This window comes from Carcharhinus amblyrhynchos, chromosome 22, assembly GCF_965287045.1.
Source record: "Carcharhinus amblyrhynchos chromosome 22, sCarAmb.v2.hapA, whole genome shotgun sequence".
NCBI classification, from domain to species: Eukaryota; Metazoa; Chordata; class Chondrichthyes; order Carcharhiniformes; family Carcharhinidae; genus Carcharhinus; species Carcharhinus amblyrhynchos.
In genome coordinates, this window is record NC_137345.1 from 35,420,597 (window position 1) to 35,426,701 (window position 6,105).

Here is a 6,105-nt window from a genome sequence, read left to right on the forward strand (position 1 = left end):
TTCCAATCTGCTCTAGACTCAGGAGATGCACCAGAGGACTGGAGAATTAGAAACATTACATCCTTATTCAAAAAACATTGCAAGGATAGCCCCGGAAAGACCAGTCAGTTTAATATCAGTGGTGGGCAAACTTCCAGAAATAATTAGTCAGGATAGAATTAGTAGTCATGTGAAAAAATGTGGGTTGATTACGAAAAGTGAGCATGGATTGCTAAAGGGGAAATTTGTTTATGTAAGTTGCTGAGTTTTGAGAAGGTGACAGAAATGATCGGCCGAGTCTGCACCAACTCTCCGACAGAACATTAGACGCAGTCCCACGCCCTGTCCTTATCCTCAAACTATACCCTTCTGGACTCCCCCATCATTGGGAACACATCTGAATTTACCCTATCTCACCCTGTTAGAATTTTCTAAATTTCTATGAGATCCCCTCTCACTCTTCTAAACTCCCATGAAGATAATTCTAACTGACTTAGTCTCTCCTCATATTACATACCTGCCATTCCAGGATTAGCCTGGTAAACCTTTAATATGCTCCCTCTATAGTAAGGGCACTCTTCCTCAGACAAGGACACCAAAATTGCACACAATTCTCCAGGTTTGGGCTCACCAACATCCTAGAGAATTGCAGTAAAACATCTCTATCCCTATACTCAAACCCTCTCGCTATGAAGGCCAGCATTTGCCTTCCTTACTATCTTCTGTACCTGTGTGCTGTTTTCAGTGACTGATGCATAAGGACACCAGGTCTTGCTGAGTGTCCACCTCTCTCAATTTACACCCAGTCAAGTAATAATCTGTCTTCCTATTATTGCTACCAAAGTGGATAATCACATATTTATCCACATTAGACTGCATCTGCCATGCATATGCCCACACACTCAGCCTGTCCAAATCATACTGAAGCATCTCTTCATCCTCCTCACAGCCCACCTTCTAACCTAACTTTGTATCATCTGCAAATTTAGTTCCCTATTCCAAATCATTACTATATAATGTGACCTGTTGGGTCCTAGCACAGATCTCTGAAGTCGCTCACTAGTCACTGCCTGTCAATCAGAAAAAAGACTCATTTAAGCCTGCTCTTTGCTTCCTATCTGCTAACCAGCTTTCTATCCATCTCAAGACATTACTTGCAATCCCAAGCACTTTAACTTTACATAGTAGTCTGTTACATGAAACCTTGTCGAAAGTCTTCTGAAAGTCTAAACAAGCCACATCCACTGGTTCTCCTCGGTCAACTCTACTTACATCCTCAAGTTCCAATAGATTCATCAAGCATGATTTCCCCTTTGTAAATCGATGCTGACTTTGTCTGATTATACTACTGCTTTCCAAATGCTGAGTTATGAAAAACTTCATAATAAACTCTAGCAACTTCCCCTGTACTGATGTTTGGCTCATTGGTCTATAGTTCCCTGTTCTCTCTCTACCTCCCTTTTTGAATGGCAGGCTTATATTAGCTACCCTCCAAACTGTAGGAATCAGTCGAGGGGCCAAAGAATTTTGGAAAATGACCACCAATGGATCTACCAATTCACGGGATGAAGATTATCAGGCCCTGGAGATTTATCTACGTTCAATCCCATCAATTTCCCCAAAATCATTTCTCTACAAATGCTCATTTCCTTCAAATCCTCACTAAAACTTATTTCCCTACGAACTTCTGGTACATTACTCATGTCTTCCTCAGTTGGGTGATGTTATGCAAGTTGAAATAGGCGGTCTTGATGATGGTGCGAATGAGATAAAAAGCTCACGGTAGGAGCAAATGCGAATTAAAGGTTGCAAACAGGCTGGCTTAATCTCAGTCTGTGGCCAGGTAGAGGGACGGAGTCAGCAGCTACAGAGTTTGCAGCAGGGATGATAAACAATGCTAAGTTGAAATGTGCCCGAATCAGATCTCTGAAGTAAATGGTACTGTGACAAGACCCATGAGTCCCGCCATTTTCCTGTGCAACTGGCACACCTCTGTGTTCAGCTCTTATGGAGGGTCATCGTGATTCAGAACGTTGGCTCTATTCTCTTTCTAGATGCTGTCAGACCTGCTGAGATTTTCCAGCATGTTCTGTCTTCCATCTCCTCTTCCATACCATTTTTCTTTTGTCCTGCCTGGGCCTCACCCTTTTAATGGTGCAAACCTGCTTGGGGGGACCATGGCATGGCAAGTACAGCAGAATACCACAAGCAACATGTGTATGCAGCGGCTTCTCTCTGCCGTTCATCCAACTAATTCCCTCCAATGACCATGACTGTCCACGTATTCAGCTGGTCTGCCCCGAACAATACAAATACCCCGGGAAAATCTCTCCTTAATGAGCTCTTCAACAATGTCAATCAGACTTCATAATGGACCAAAGGGAATTTTGTGCCCACTCTCCCATTGCCTGGTGAAACCAGCCAATGCTGGGAATGGTGCCAAGAAACCAGTAGAAACTGGTATTCACATCCCCTGTCCACCTCTGTCCATAAGAGAATGTCTTTATCTCTGAGACATGAATGTACACAAAACTTGGCACAAAAAAATTATATTTTCTTGTAACATTAATTAAAACATCCCCAAAATCTCAGCGAGGGCCGAAATACATATTTCCATCTGACAAAACCAATTTACCCTCCAGGTTATTATGCTGCACACTTTTAAAAGAAGCAATAAAACACAGTGCATGCCCAAGAGTTAAATCTAGTTATTCAATTGTGCAGTCATTACTAATATTTACTCTTCTCAATTCTGTGCCCATCAGCAATTCCTTCCCCATCATTACCACCCCATAAATCCCTCACGCATTTCTCCCCCTCGCACCTTGCTCACCGCACCCCCTCCCTCACACCTCACTCACCCCGTACCTCACTCATCCCACCCCTTCCCTCACACCTCACTCACCCTCGCACCTTGCTCACCGCACCCCCTCCCTCACACCTCACTCACCCTCACACCTCGCTCACCCCCCCCCCGCCCTCTCACTTCACGCTGCCCTCTCTTTCACCTCACATCGCCCTCTCTCACTTCACGCCGCCTCTCTATCTCACCTCACGCTTCTCTCTCCCTCACGCCGCCTCTCTCTCTTTCTCACCTCACGCTTCTCTCTCCCTCACGCCGCCTCTCTCTCTTTCTCACCTCACGCTTTTTCTCCCTCAATATCTTTTCCCGCCAGCGGAGCCTGTTGACAGGCGGATTGTTTTTCCGCAGGTGGCTGAAGAGCGACACATCTGGATTGACGTAGCTGGATGTTGAATATGTTCACTAAGATTGCAAACACACTCTCCTCCCACCCCGCTCCATCCACCCCCACTCCCTTCACCCCGACACCGTGTCCCCCTCAACCCTGGGGGTTGAGAATCTCTGGCACTATATCACCTTGCGGAGCTACTCGTCTCGGGCGAGTGGGCGTGATGTGCCGGAGTGCGCGCGCAGTCCCGCCAGCCAATGGGAGGTCCCGCTGTGGGCACGTGCATTCCGACAGCCAATGAGCGGTTTGTGTCCTGGCCCCGCCCCCTGGCGGGGCGGCCATTTTGTTGCGCGGCGAGCCACCATCTTCTTGTAGCCACTGGGTCCACAACAGCAATGAGTGGCTGGAGGATGAGAGAGAGCAGCGGTCCCTCTATCAGAGAAATACATCCCTCACCCTCACTGCTGAGGAGGCAAGGCTGTGTGCTGATTCACAATGGCAGCGGTTTGTGGGCGGGCAAAGGGTTAGTGCTTACCGGCATCTCCCCAGCCAGAGTTGGGAATCGTAGGGCTAGATCTCCAGGTTAACTTGTGTTTTATAAACTTCTGCTTCAGAGATATTTGTCTCAATTTGCAAATCTGAACCAAGCCTTCGCCTTGCTATACAATGAGAAGACCAATTTCTTGTTCAAAGTTTCACACATTTTTACTGGGTTCTATCGATAGACGCTTTCATCCAGAAGATGGATTTCAAAGTAGCAAATTATCAAATGAGAGAGATTTTGTATGTGTCAAAGCTGCAAGTCACCACTAAGTGACTATAACCATAATTCTGCTCTGCATAGATTCAATCTCTCATACGTTACTCCTGCCATCCCAGGAATCTGTCTGGTAAACCTCCTCTTCGCTGCCCTCAGAGTAAGAACACGCTTCCTTGGAGAAGGAGAGCAAAACCACACACAGTAGTCTAGGAGTGGTCTCACCAGAGCCCTGTATAACTGCAGCAAGTATCACACCACAAGGTTAAAGTCCAAAAGATTTATTTGCTAGCACAGGCCACAAGCTTTCAGAGTGCTGCTCTTTCACCAAGTGAGTGGGAGTTCTGTTCACAAACAGGACATATAAGGACAAACTCAATTTACAAAGGAGTGGTGGGAATGCGAGTCCTTACAGGTTATCAAATCTTAAAGGTACAGACAATGTGAGCGGAGAGAGGGTTAAACACAGGTTAAAGAGATATGTATTGTCTCCAGCCAATACAGTGAGATTTTGCAAGCCCAGACATGTCATGAGGTTTAGTGTGACATGGATCCAAGATGCTGGTTGAGACCATCCTGTGTGCAGAACTTGGCTATCAGTTTCTGTTCAGTGATTCTGCGTTGCCGTGTGTCTTAAAGGTCACCTTGGAGAACACTTACCTGAAGATCAAAGGCTGAATGCCCATGACTGCTGAAGTGTTCCCTTCAGCAGTCAACTCACATGAGAACATCATCCATCAGGCACATGGTACTTAACTCTTGCAACTTGGCCAACATTGTCTACCTGATATGCCGCAAGAAAAGATGTCCCGAGGCATGGTACATTGGGGAGACTACGCAGACGTTATGACAATGGGTGAATGAACACCACTCAACAGTCACCAGAGAAAAGTGTTCTCCTCCTGTTGGGGAGCACGTCAGCAGTCACGGGCATTCAGTCTTTGATCTTTGGGTAAGTGTTCTCCAAGGCGGCCTTCACGACACATAACAAAGCAGAATTGCTGAGCAGAAACTGATAGCCAAGTTCCACGCACATGAGGACAGCCTCAACCAGGACCTTGGGTTCATATCACACTATCTGTAACCCCCACGTCTTGCCTGGGCTAGCAAAACCTCACTGACTGTCCTTGCTGGAGACAATACACATCTCTTCAACCTGTGCTTAACCTTCTCTCCTTTCATTGTCTGTACCTTTAAAACTTGATTACCTTTGTGTCTTTATATGCCCTGTTTGTGAACAGAACTGCCACTCACCTGATGAAGGAGCAGCGCTTTGAAAGCTTCTGGCTTGCGCTACCAAATAAACCTGTTGGACTTTAACTTGGTGTTGTGAGACTTCTTACTGTGCTTACCCCAGTCCAACGCTGGCATCTCCAGAGCATAACTGCAGCAAGACATCCTGTTCCTGTACTCGAATCAGCTCGCTATGAAGGCCAACATACCATATTTGCCTTCTTTACTGCCTTCACCTGCATGCTTACTTTCAGCAACCAGTGTAGGAGGACACCAAGTCTCATTGAACATTTATGGTTAGTAATCTGCTTTCCTGTTCCCAAAGTGAATAACCTCACGTTTATCCACATTATACTGCATAAGTCAAATATTTATCTACTCGCTCAACAAGGTCATGAAGCATCTCTATATCCTTCTCATAGTTCACCATCCCACCCAGCTTTGTGTCATCTGAAAATTTAGAGATACTACATTTAGTTCCCTCATTTAAATCATTAATATATATTATGAATGGCTGGGTCCCAACACTGATCTCTGCAGTACCCCACTAGTCACTACCTGCCATTTGGAAAAAGATCTGTTCATTCCAACTCTTTGTTTTCTGTCTGCCAACCAGTTTTCCATCCATCTATATATAATAACCCCAATGCATGCTAATCTCTTGCATGGGACTTTGTCAAAAGCCTTTTAAAGTCCAAGTAAACCGTATTTATTTGCTCCCCCTCATCAACTCTACTAGTTACTTCCTCAAAGAATTGCAGTAGATTTATCAGGTATGATTTCCCTTTCATAAATCCATGCTGACTCTCTAATTCTGCCACTATTTTCCAAATGTTTTGCTAGAAAATCTTTGATAATGGATTCCGGAATTTTCGCCACGACTGACATCAGGCTGACCGGCCTATAGTTCTCCATTTTCCCTCTACCCCCCTTTTTAAATAGTGG

General features: G+C 45.5%; 1 protein-coding gene across 1 annotated transcript in view; it reads right to left on the reverse strand.

Annotated features, from left to right (window-relative positions):
* The window catches only part of sycp3 (synaptonemal complex protein 3), an 84,046-nt gene extending 80,663 nt beyond the window's left edge, over positions 1–3,383 (reverse strand). Inside the window, exon 1 of the mRNA XM_080209786.1 lies at positions 3,359–3,383. The gene's annotated coding sequence lies outside the window, so the exon portion shown is untranslated. The remainder of the gene's footprint in view (positions 1–3,358) is intronic.
* Between the last annotated feature and the right edge of the window lie 2,722 nt (positions 3,384–6,105).